This window comes from Vidua chalybeata, chromosome 18 (genome assembly GCF_026979565.1).
Source record: "Vidua chalybeata isolate OUT-0048 chromosome 18, bVidCha1 merged haplotype, whole genome shotgun sequence".
Lineage (NCBI taxonomy): Eukaryota > Metazoa > Chordata > Aves > Passeriformes > Viduidae > Vidua > Vidua chalybeata.
Window position 1 is genome coordinate 11,998,899 of NC_071547.1, and position 13,761 is coordinate 12,012,659.

At 39.4% G+C, this 13,761-nt stretch overlaps 1 protein-coding gene across 1 annotated transcript in view; it reads right to left on the bottom strand.

The window, feature by feature from the left end:
• CABIN1 (calcineurin binding protein 1) overlaps positions 1–13,761 on the bottom strand; it is a 108,572-nt gene that overhangs the window by 45,916 nt on the left and 48,895 nt on the right. The gene's annotated exons all lie outside the window — the stretch shown is intronic.

Here is a 13,761-nt window from a genome sequence, read left to right on the forward strand (position 1 = left end):
TATTCCCAGGCACCCACCCACATCCCTGTAAGCTGCAGCCCTGGTGCAGGCAGTGCTGCTCCAGGCTCCTGCAGAGGGTGGAGCCACTTCCTACTTATTTGTAAGTAGGAAGCCATCCCCTGGTGTTCTTGGGTCAGACTCAACACCACCTAAAATCAAAGGCCTTTTCACTCGTTACTTTTATACACACCAGTATTTAAGACACACTATTTAAGTTTTCTGGCTGGTTAAGGGTAAAAGATGCTACAGTGTTTTCTTGTTTTATTAGTTGGAGACACTGTGCAAATGAGGGCTGTAGAAACAGCTAACATCTACTGCTCTTTAAGCTTAATTTAGGTGACAGAGGAACAAAACAATGTGGCTTTATGCATTTTGGCAATGAAAGATGGATGGGAAAAAGACTGACAGAGCAATTACAGGGAACTTGAAACATGCCCAGAGTCAACAAGATGACCTAACATTTGTCCTTTTAAAAATAAATACTCAGAATGAATAGTTTCAGCTCAGCAAACTATCTCTGAGAAAGGAAAACAATCATCCTAGATGCAACTGGTAATCCTCAAAGACCATGTCCTATACTTGTCCTTCAATTATGGGAATGACCATTAAAATCATTAAAGAACATTAAAACTGACAAGTTTGTATTGCACTCTGTGTTTCCTACTTTAAGCCTCATTTAATTTTTTTTTTTGTTTAAAAATCTTTGGATCTTCAAATGAGTAACAATCAGAAGAAGTCTGATGAACACTTCAGCCAGAATCACCTACAGTATGTGAGCTCCACATGTGCTCTCCAGTGCCACAATACTAGGAGCCAGATGGAAATGATTTTACACTTCTGCACTCTGGGATTTCTCCATGAAATGTTCTAGGGTGAATAATGAATGTTCAGAAAGATTGCAGGCCTCTCTGCACTGTTGAGATAAGGGTGCCAGCTTTCCTTGCAAACACAGCATATGAGTTTGTTAAGGTCATTTGAAATTCTGTTCCATTTTCAAATGGTTTTTTCAGTTTGAAGGATATGCACTATAAATCCTAGCATGAACTCTATTTCCACTTAGCAGAAGTAGATTTCACCTCTTGTTTTTAAGGAAGTAGGACATTGTTTTCACTTATAGATGACTTCTTTTTTCCTTGTAGAGATAAGAGTAATCTGAAGTTTCCAGTTCAGTGCAAGTCCTACAGGAACTAGAAAGTATCATTCCTCCAGCAGCAGTATTTGCCTCCTTTAACTCAAGTATTTTCTTGAGTTCTTTCTTGCTTCTTTCTTGCAAACAGTCAGATGACAATAGCTACCAAATTGAAATATTTGCCCAGAAACCCCTGTCTAATCCAGACTGGCAAATTTTGTGGTCTTATATAAGTATTTTCCAGGAAAATTTCTCTCCTCCATCAGTGTTAGAGCTGAATTTGATATAATTTTATACCTCAAAAACTTACTCAAGAACAGCAATTTCTACAGAGAAAGCTATTATTTTGGGAATTTCACATGGACCATATGCTGTGTGTCCAGACACAAACAAATGTAAAATCATATCAAATGATTTGCCTACACGTGACATTCAAACTGTTGTTCTCAAAAGGGCAAATGGAAGAGGAAAGAACAAGTACAAATGGAAAAATGGGAGAGGAGGATGTCAAAAAGTAGCAATAGGAATAAATGAAGCTGAAAGGAGTCTTGGAGCAGGAATCTGCAGTTCATCATCTTGCTGTCTTCACCTTGCTGCCCACATACTTCAAAGACTTCAGATTCAGATTCATCTCCTGGTGGGCCTTTCATTTTGTCAGCTCCAGTCTGCTGCTGGAGACAGCTCTCAGACAGAGGTTTGCAGGAAGAAAGACACTTTGCTTTGCTTTACCTTATCGATTTGAGAACATACAGAGGCAGGAAATTTTATTCTAGCTCAATTATTCACAAAAAGCATGCAGAGACTTGTCAGATTTTTAAAGGAGAGAAGTGACATATTGAGAAGACAGTGACAAAATAACCCAGAAAATGGGCCTACATGGGAATGGTTTACCTGTCACCCTGATGTTCAGCCCAAAAACAGTGCCTGTGACTTCTAGCAGTGATTTCAGAAAGAGAGCAATACTCACTGACTACTAATTCACAAAGTGGAAACCCACCCTTCTGCTTAAAATTATTTCTCCCACACTTTGTCAGCAGGGTCACATTGACTGACTGTCTCAATCCTGGGCTGAGAACTCTCTGTAAGGCAGTTAAGTCCTGTCTATATGTCTCCTCTTTTCTTCCCTAATTCAAATCCTTTTGCTTTCTAAGTGCCTGGGTGCCAAGGGGCACAACTTGGAATAATAACTTTTATGGCACAGGAGTTGATATTTCTGCATGTCAGCAAGGGCAACTGACTGTTCTGGAATTTCACATCAAGACACTGATGATCTCCAAAGCAATCAACACTGGGTTTTTTGGTAAAATTCTTCACTTGAAATTTTGCAACACAACCTAGCAATGCTGAGAGCCCAAGTCTGTTTCCTGACTAAAACTCCCTCCAGCTGGAACACACTCACTGCTGTTAATTTAAATTTCAGTCAGTTTCTAATACTTCTATAGCTTAGTGTTCTGTTTACAAACTATATAGAATATTGCTTATTTGCTCGTGCAATTTAAATATTGAAAAGAAGGTTTAAAAAAAAAATTTAGTAAAAGCCTAAGCCTCCAAAATCTCTTTGTTTGAAATAAGCTTAACTTTCAGAAAATGTCTGTGTACATAGTTGCATGTTTTATTTGAAACACTAGAAAATGTGAACTATTATTTTTGTTGGTCCTAAAAGTAATGTTCTCTTTAGTATAAATAATTCAGAAAAATACTTTTGCTTTCTTATTAATTGGGAAAAAAATTACAGTGAAAGTAGCCTGACCTGAAACCTGCTGGGAAGTAAGTAATTTTCAGTAAGACCTTTAGTACAGAGCTGTCAGTCTAAGGGCAAACAAAGCCATATGTTTTTCTTTCAAGCCTCTTGGAAAAACTACTGTGTTACAGGCATGAAAACAGCACCTTTAAGTGTCACTAAATACAATTTTTAAGGATTACGTTTATCCCATTGTCAGTGTTTCAGCTTACAAAGTATTTGGAATGTGCATTTCAACACTTCCATTCCTGAGTATTTTCCCTTATGCTACCAAGAAAATACCTTTGAAATCATTGCATTGCATTCACCTCAGAAATCCCATCTTCATTATACAACCACATGGGCCTGCAAGCCCTACTTCCCTTTAAAATCTGATTTATGATTCTATTTCAGCTTTTTTTAACACTGAATCTGCCACGAGCTGTGACACACATGGATTACAAACATAAAATATGTACTCTACATTAAGCAGATCTCCCAGGACAGAAGGCAGTGCTGAAGTGTCACTGAGTTTGGGATGGCTGCACACGCTTCTCCATGGATGAGCTACATGGACATAAAAGCCTGGCCTATCTTCAGGTTTGTCCAGATTTTTGGAAATACTTTAGTCACTTCAGTATCACTGAAATAACTGGAGCCTAGTGATTCTGAAATGCTGTAGTTGATAGTTGTACTCTTAATTAAGAAAAAAATGAGCAACAAACCCCAACACATGCTTTTAAACCCTTAGTGTAGTCTGTCAGGAGGAATAAACCAGGTATATGTAAACAGAAATCAGTTTAGCTGTTACACCAAGCTCATTAAATTATCTCAAACATCTGAATACTTAAGAAAATGCCATTGCATTAATGACTCCCACTAGTTTCAGTCTGCTAAACAGGAGATCATAGTCTAAGTGCTAATTCACTTTGAATATACACACAGGGAGCAGCTGAAGAGATAAAGATTTAAATAGAAAATGACCTGGTAGGAGTTTTCAGTTCTGATTTTTACTGTGTCAGCAAATCAAACAGCCAGCAAAATTCATAATTCATTCTGAGTAACTGTTAGTAAGTGCTTCAAGTGCAAAGCTTGTGGTGGCTTTTTTTCTGATTTTCCTTCCTCTAACCTACAGAAAAATTAAACAACTTCATAAAAGCCGAATTTGTGAAACTTTATTGACAGGAGGTGAGTAAGCAAACTGGAGGAGATGGAGTGGAGGCAACTGAAATGAACAAAGGCCATAAAGCTCCTGGAAAAAAGCCATTTGTCACTCAAGCTCTTACAGAAATTCCCTTGTCGGATCAGAGTAATACATCTGAGTGTTCAGAGGAGCATGCTGAAATACTGACCACTATGGCCTTCATTACTTTCCCTCACCCACTCAATCCTATTTTGCCTTAATTCCTTTCAGGAGGCTGAGAAAGTCACCTTGTCTAAGTGGTCAACCCCTGCTGCTTCCACAGCAGCTACCGCGCAAACTCCAGAAGTGTTCATATTATGCCAGGAAATCCTACCTCCTCCACAGGAGCCAAAGAGTCTGCAACAATAACACACTATACAATATTCAACATTTTTACTCTAACTTTAGGAATTTTGCCAAAAGATGGAGTACTATTACTCAGAGAACTCCCACTTTCAATGCCCACATTTCAGCTCCACACATTGACATTGCAAACTGGTCAGCCTACAGAGCAAACAAACATGCTCTTACCTACCATCATCTGCCATCTTATCTTCTCCATCCTAACCTTTTTAACTTGGCCAATTGTATCTTGCTGTAGCCATTAAGTTAAAAATATTTATCTATAAATGCTACTTGCTTGCACAGGTACATACAGACTTGCATCATGCTGCTCTCATCCCACATTCTCCTGTTTTCATTTTTGCACTACAGCAGTGTTTATCCATGACAAATACTTACATCCTTTTCCAGAGAACTGAAATTCCTGGAATATTTCTCATTAAATTCACTTCTTTAATAAAATAAAGTTAATTTCACTATTAATGCTCTTCTTTCTACAAGGATGGAAGTTATTATAAATTACCATAATTCCAGGTAAATTAAAACCATCACTGGTGCAGAAGGAAATTCTCACAGGGTTCCAGAAAGGCAGGATGAGCAGTTTGTCTGATAGAAGTGGTTTTGTGTTCCCTTACTGCCATTTGGGGTCTTTCAGAGTGAGATTAGTTTTTTTACACAGACAAGATACAGGAATGAAAAACGTCTGCCATACCTGGAATATGGAACAGACAAGAGCTGAGCAAGATATACAGGCTGATATCTCCCCCAACAGCAGTCGTGGAAATATCTACAAAATTGAATGTATAGAAGAGGAAACTGCCTTGGTTAACATCACAGAATCCTCTGAACATCCAACTGGAGGAAACAGCTCATCAAAAAGCACTGTTCACCTTGGCTTTATCACACACAGCTTCACCTAAGAAGGAAGCACTGAAGAAAACTCCTGGGTATGTCTTGATTCTGGATCAACATGCATTACATAAATGTTCCTCAGAGTGATGCCACCAATTTCAGAACAAAAGAAGGGAGTATCTAAAGACAGAAAGTACAGCTTCACCACTTCAGACACATGGACATTACTGGCCTGCTCAACACTCCTGTGTGAACTCCACACATGGATATTAACAGGAATTCTGTGTCAAAGCTTTCAGAGAGAGACTGTAGGAATTTGTAGGGGAAAGGAAAGCTAATGGCAGTTAATAAAGATTCAATTTTATGTCTTAGATTTTCTTTGAATATTCCAGATTTAGTTTGCTGGGTTTGTTTGCTTTGTTTTGTTTATGCAGCAGTCTACACTGATGTAACTGTTGTTGCCATTTATTTCCATGATAAAACTAGGAGAAATAACTCACAGTAAGAACCTGCAAAAACCAGTCTGATAAATAGACATATAATACACATATAATATAAAAACATGTATTTTAAAGACCTTTCATGGATCACCACCTTTAAAACTCTGTTCTCCTACTGTATTTAAAAATCTTAAGTTAGTTAAAAAATCCTATTTATATTTTTTTAAGAGGAAAGCAGCCAATCCAAGTGTAAAAGTAATCCCATTAAGTGCCTAAAGGTAGCTCTCCCACCCGTATCTGATACACAGCTAGCAGATGGAAAAATCAAATAATGGATTTATTCATTACACATTTGTAAAAGGACACTGATCACACAGTATTCCAGCAAGTCTCCACCTTTCAAATACTGTTTCGAGTGGGTGGAATGGTTGCTGTTAGACTTTTAAGATCCAGGTTTAAAACAAAGTGCTTTATGTCCTCTAACACACTACAGTCTCCATGACAATCTCTCTTCCACAAAGCAATAGCTTCATTTATTTCAGGGTTATTTGCTCCCTTGCTTACCTTTGCCTAGAAATTCATCTACTCAACAAAAGAAGAAACTTTTCCTAGGGAAACAATGGAAAAAAAAATAGCTGTTTAATATCCACTGGCACAAACCACAGTTCCAAACCCCATGCTTGTATCTCCAGGGATTTAGATTTATTGGCATCTTTACTAGCTGGGTCTTGGAAGCCTGCAAAGTTGGCCAGGAAGAACAGTGTGTATATATTGAGGCAGAAAACTCTGTGAACGACGGACATTTTTCACTGATGAGTTCTGTTTTTCCAAGAGGATGGAGTGAAGAACTGTAAATAACATGTTGGGCAGAGGTTGAAAAAGTTATCTAGCTTTTTATAGGCAACTTTAAGACTTCATTGCTTGCTGGGTTTCTGGTCTCAAGCCAATCACTATGGAAGTTTCACTTGCACAGTTAACTCCTTGCTTACCTTTGGTCCCAGAGCTGGTATTAAGGTTGCACAAGAGAGTGAGCACACATGAGAGCAAGTGACAGAGAATGAGAGGTACAACTCCTCTGTACCTGCTAAAAGCATTCTATCAACTAAAATGTTAGAAAATCAGCAGACAAGGCATGGATGAATAGAATGAAATTAACTTCACAGATGGAAAAAAAGGGACAAAGATGGAAAATGGCTTTTTACTGACAAAGGAACAACTATCAAGGGTAAAGAAGAGAAATCATTTAATTTTAACTCTGACTGTAGGAACAACTTGTATCATACTTTCCTGCCTCCCCTTTCCCTAGTGGAGGCCATTTACCATGCTAGATGAGAAAAACAATGGACATACAACATATAACAATCATATTAATGATTACTTGACTAAAATATGTGGATTTTTGAAAAGCTACCTTTTTCCACATATAAACAGTTGTCCTCAGTAAATTCAACAGAGTCAGAGTCAATAATCTTTCATACATTCAGTTTAATAAAATTAACTTTCAGTCATGGTTTGAGAAAAGGGTTGGGCTATCACCTTATTATGCATTTTAATGAATCAGACTGTCCAAAATTTAAATGTTCATTAAAAAAAAAAAAAAAAAAACAAACCACCCCCAGTGGTGGTGATTTGATGCAAAAATAAAAAATATTCCTGTAAATAAGAATTATATGTCACCAATGCAAACATGCTTTCCTGAATCTGCAGGCAGGTATGACAATGCTTTTTTTCAGTAGGAGTTCCTTTATCCTGTGGCTCAAGGAACATTCAAGGATGAGTGCTGGAAGCATCACACCTGTAACATTATTTTGCTCTGCAGAAGATACAGTGAAGGGTAATGGAGAAAATTAGCAAAGACCAAAAAGTAAGAAAACCAAGGAAAAGAGAATGGGAAAATACTGATTTGTTTGCATTTTTCAGTCTTCCAAACTTTAGCTTGTACTGTAACCATAAAGTATCTGCCATTTATACAGCTGACTGTATTTAAAAATTAAGGCAATATGATCATAGAATCATTTGGCTCAGAAGGGACTCCTGGAGGGTTTTTCATTTATTCCCAGCAGTTTTCCACACAAATAGGTCTTCACCACACCAGAAATGGTTTCCTCACACAGACGAGGAACAATAGGTCTATAATGTCATTACTGGGGAACGTAGCAAAAGCTCTGAAATCCTTGTTAAAATTCCTGGGGCAGCAGGCCAGGCAGGCAGTGTGGCAGCCCCAGCCCACGTGAGGCAGAGCAGCAAGGTCTGTGCTATCGGTGCCCCAGGAGAGGCTCAGCTCTCGCAGCCCCTGTGCAGCACAGGCAGCGCTGCAGGAGCCTCTGAGCACAGCCCAGCACTGCTGCCAGCACCAGCTCCCAAAGTGCCACATCGCTGCACGGAGCAGCTTCCTCCTCCCAGCACAGGCAGAAAATCTGCAGCACAGACATGTCTCTTCCTTAACATCTCAACAGTTCCCAGTCAGTGGGGAGCTGGCAGGAGGAGCTGCATTACTGAACAGCCCTTGCACAAAGCAGAGCACTGGGCCTGCTCCTGCCCACGGAAAACCCTGACACTTCATGGCTATAACATGGCCATGTCCTGAAGAGATTAAAGACAATTCTATCTTCTAAAGTAGGTTATTTAACCATCTCCTCACCAGATGTCCCTATCCCTAGGGACAAAAAAGCACAAAAAAGAAAAATAAGCAGCAGAAAAAAAAATTAAACTATTATTATATGTTGTCATTATGGCATTGTTACTATTTTGTTTAGTGCAACTACACAGTGTCAGGGGTGGAGGTCACCTTTTCTAGACACTTGTTTTTGCATATCGAATGGTACTAAGTCTAATAACTTGCTTCAAGCATTATCTAGTTGCTGGAATCAAAGCAGTTTTTTGGGGTTTTTTTAATGATTTCTTTATGGTTTCTGTTCCCTTGTGGCTGCATAAAAATGGCATCCAAAACCCTCAGAAGTAAGAACAGCAAAACGGAATAACTAAACCCTTGTGATTTCTGGGATGTCTCTTGTGATTTCTTTTTTTTTTTTTTTTTTTTGAGTTGGCAACCCCTCATACTCATTTTCAAATAAAGCATTAGAAGCACTAAAAAGACCAACTGTTTTTTCAGAACCAATCATGATCCAACTAAAACATAATCATTAATTTTCTTAGAGCCTCAATACATGACTAAACTCCACCTCTCACCATGCTGAGGGCACAATCTCAACTCAATGGAGGCACAGTAAGTTTCTTCAAGTTTTTGCCACTTCCCCCCAGTCTGATTTAAATGGCAGTAGTTTGGTCGGAAGGCTCATGTTCCACACAGCAGATGTCTAGGTGCTGGAAGCACATTTGCCAACCAAAAAGAGACACATCAGCTATGAGCAGGAGGAGAGTAACTCAGATCTCTCACCAGCCAAGGACAGGAAGGAAAGCAGAGTGGTAAGATTTCTACAAAAGTGGTTTTAGTCTGCTGTTCCTCCAGTTTCAAGTTTTCGAGTACATGGCAGGAAATGCTGAACCTTAGGCTCCAGTCAGGTTGTCTCAAGCAGCCTTGAAGAGCTGCCCCTTGGCACTGTGTGCTGCTTGGGGGTTCTTCAAGCCAGCTTTGGTAGCAAACTCAGACTGGGCAGAACACACACCTAACACAGGTTCAGAGCACTGCTAATGGATTTCCCTCTTCCTTTGGATGATAGATAGCCAGTTGTCTCTAACAGAGACATTAAATACTGTAGCAAATCTTTCATTTTAATCAAAGGCATGAGAATCATTAATGCTGAGGCTGCACTTCAGGAAATGGGAGAGAAACAAACAACAGCTGGATTGTATCAAAAGAAAATCCTATATATTCTCTCAATGCCCTATTTTTGACAGTGACCAGTAATGTATATCTATGGGAATATATAAAAACAATTGAGGCATAAAATGAAATCTCTTTGACAGAACTGCCCAACTTCCAGGAGAGCTGAGGCATGTTGCCTGTTTGTCCCCTATATTGGGGACTTCATAAGAGACTTATTTGCTGCTTCTCAGATTCACCTGAATGGCTCTGGTCACACAGAATCCCAAAACAGCACCCTGCTCTCCTGTTCAGAACCAACCTTCCTGGAACACAACTAAGGGAAGAAGGTGCTACACAGAGAGTACCAGAGCAAGCTCCCACTGGGTGACACCATGCTGTGTAATAAGAACTACCTTTAGAAACTTGCAGCACCAGCTTTAGACCTCAACTACTCAGTGTCCAGAGCTCAGCAGAGCCTCCTGCCAGCGCCCAGTCACACTTGGCATGAACAAAGGCAAAATAAAGGGAGCTCGCTGCTCTCTGCAGCTTCAGGTACTCAGTGGATGCTCCCACCTTGATTTGACCCTGCTTGCCCAGACCACAGAATGAAGGGCTTTACACACACAGCAGAGAATAAACACACTGCATTGCTTTTGGAATTAAAAATAGAACAATTACCCATAACAGTTTGCAGCAAGACTTCATGCACATCAGTGTCAACGCTGTAGTATATGGCGTGCATGCACAGCTTTTGTCTGTGGGGAACAGTTACTAAAGATGGACATGAAGATCTTATTACAACAGATTATTATTACCACAGAAGATGTGCCAGGAAAATACAAATAGTGTATATTAAACCATATGGAGAACTTGCTGGTACGTGGAGCTCAACCACCAAAATGCTTCTTCCACAATCCCCACCTACCCACAGCCTGATCAATGCCCATCATCTGTGCACAAAGTTTAACTTTGTTTTATTAATAGTACCACAAAATCTGGATATATAAGAAAGTGCCCTACTATATAAAGCAATATATTGGGATTTTTTTTTCTCCTGCTGAAATAATTTCTAATTTAGTTACTATAGAAACCATCCTGCAGCCATCCTAAAAAAAAATCTCTGTATATATTTACATTCACACTGAGAAGAAGAGGAGAGAAGCTGGAATGTACCTGTACATGCAAGAGACAAATGGTCAAAAGCACCAGATTTGACAGTAATTTATAGGAACACAGCTGAAACTCCTTAAAATCTAAGAGCAATATTCATTCATATGATTGCCCTCACTAACAAAGCCATGAACATGCAAAAAACTCTGCTTACAGAAAACCAGGGCCTTTCTTTACTGCTCGGGAAACAAATAGGTACAATAATGCAGCAACACTATTTTTTCTTAGAACTGAAAAAGGGAAGTTCTGAGCATCCTGACATTATTCTAATATGTCAAATGAGAAGAAGTCAGGGCTAACTGAACATGCCTTTTTCGCTCATTTAAGTTGCAGATGAGTGACAGCTAACAAATTATACAACAGCCCGTGACACAGATCCAGACCAGCAGTTCTGCAGTAAAATTTAACAAGAGACAGCTTTACCCAGGTTTATTTCTTTTCATACAGTGCTGTCATAAACATTTCATAAATAATTCTACTAGGACTATGCATGATTTATAAAATGTCTAGGAGGAGCTGCTAGTTTTCTCTCTTGCACTCTGTTGTTTGTACTTGTAAAATTGAGTCAGCTGTAATTTCAACAACCCTAAATCTTCTCTACAAGAGATTAAAAACACCAGTGCTACTTGCTGCAGAAGAAAAAGGTATTCCAGTGGTAAAGTATCTACAGAAAGCCACTGAGACATTCATTTAACTCTATTGTATCATGAAGGCTGAAGAGTTCTCAAAAGAGAAAACCAAAGGCATTTTATGGAAGCAAATAAACACTTTGGGCAAAAGGTTTCTATTGGAAATAACCCTGGGGGACATTAATAGGCTTAGAAAATCTTAAGGTTGGCCATTTAATTTCTAAGATTAGATGAGACTACTTTTGTAGAGTGCTAGAATTTGTGTTTTATCACCGAGCCTGTATGTGAAGACAGGAGCTGGGACAGTGGGCTGCAGCACCATCTGCACAGGGGATGACACACCAGAGCTCTGACCCAGATGGTGCAGCTCAGTCTCTTCCCCACTGCCTGCCTGGGAGCTTTGCATGGGAACAGAATAGTTGTGGTTTAACCCAGGCAAAGTCAATGCAGAGCTGAGAGGTTGTTTTCCAAGTTGTTCACAGATTTAGGTTTGTCCAATTCTGGAATGTCAGCTGACACCACCAACTTTTTGTCATGGGCACTTGTAGCCCTTTCCCTCTCAGATCTGGGTTTCCTCACTGTGCTATGTCTGTGTCATCTGTTCTGGATTAATGCCACGTGCTTTACACAATGTTACTTGAAGAGGATTTTGAAAATATTGCTGGGTAGAAAATGAGACCACCAAAATATTTCACCATGCTAAACTCGTGCCTGTTACCAGGAAGATTAACCTACATGCATGCAGAATAAGTCAAGATGTCCCCACAGCTGAGACACCAGAGTTCATCCCCAAACCCAAACTTTTAAAGCCTGGACACAGTGGTCTACATGGAGTACTCCAGACTAACACTACCTTTCTATGCTGACAGACCCAAGTTCAAACTGAGAATAGCATTTACAAATACCTTCTATCTTTTCTACCAGTGTTCCCAATATGTTGCCTGGGCCAGCATATACCTTTTGTTGAAGGTTGTCTTTTTTTTCATAGTGTATCTAATTTCTGATTAAATAAATCAATTATGGGAATTAAGTTTTTGTTGATTTATAAAAAACCATTATTATACTGCTGTCAAGTATCTATACTAGTACTTTTCATCCTGCAGAGTATAAAAATATTAGTATGCAGAGTAAGAAATAATTACTTTCTGAAATAATGCTAGAAAATTCCACCTAGGAATATAATGGAATCTCTATAAATTAAATTAGCTAGCATTAGCATTCAAAAACTAGACACAATTTAGGTCAACCACTGATCTCTCTTAATGTGGTAATCCACATTTTCAAGTAGAAACACTCCCTTATGCACACCTCTCAGTTCCCTACTGCTCATCTTCCTCATACATTAAAACAGAATACTTCTGACACTTAACCCTGCAGTGATGAACAAGTCAGCCTTGATCATGCAAAGTTCACACTTGGCTTGAAGCATGTTGAATAATTCCATTAATTTCCACAAGAATACTTTGTGCTATGTGAATCTGAGTCCAAGCATTCAGCTGTGTCAGGGGCTAATAACAGCAGGATTTTTGTAGGGAAAACTGGCAGACAGTGCAGGGAAATCAGCTGTGTAGCCATCAATCAGGTTCCCACTGTTTAGTCTGCCCCATCAGCTGTGCCCTGGTTTCAGCTGGGATAGAGTTAATTCTATTCCTAGTAGCTGCTACAGCGCTGGTTTGGATTCAGTGTGAGAATAATGTTGATAACACAACTGATGTTGTAGTTGTTGCTAAGCAGTGCTTACTCTAAATCAGTTTCCCAGGCTCTGCCAGCGAGGAAGTGCACAAGGAGCTGGGAGGGAGCGTGGCCAGGAAAGCTGACTGGAACTGGCCAGAGGGTGGAACAGAGGTATGTATATAAAGCAGTATAGAAACTGGGGGAGCTGGCAGGGAGGGGCTGATTGCTGCTGGGGAACTGGAACATCAGTCAGCAGGTACTGAGCAGCTGGACTATGCATCACTTGTTTTTCTTGCATTTTATTTCTCTCTATTTCTTTACCTCCCTTTCATTACTATTATTGTAATATTTTTATTTCAGTTTTTTAACTGATCTTAGTCCACGGGCTTTACCTTTTCTCTGATTCTCCTCCCCATCCCATGGAGGGTAGAGAAGGGGAGTGATCACATGGGTGAATGGTATTTAGCTGCTGGCCTACAGCACTTGTTAATCAAAACTTCTCTCCAGAAAGATGCAATGATACAGAAACCCTTTTTGCAGACTGACCCATGAATCAATGTTGAACCATTGTCAATATTCCTTAGTTGTTTAACCCATCTGAGGGATTATAATCAGAGATGAGCACTTACCTTGTACTTAAAAGAGGTTTGCAGAGAGGTGCTAATTAACACAACATACAGCAAAAATGAAGATAGCTGTTAGCAGATATAAAGCTGAAATAAATTTCACAATTCCAATATTAAAACAGAAGCACTGGATGGGAAAGTAGAGGCACAAAATTTTGTCACTGCCATCACAGGCAACCACATAACAGATTTGGACTATACTCAGCTCAGAATGACAAGCAGAGCATCTC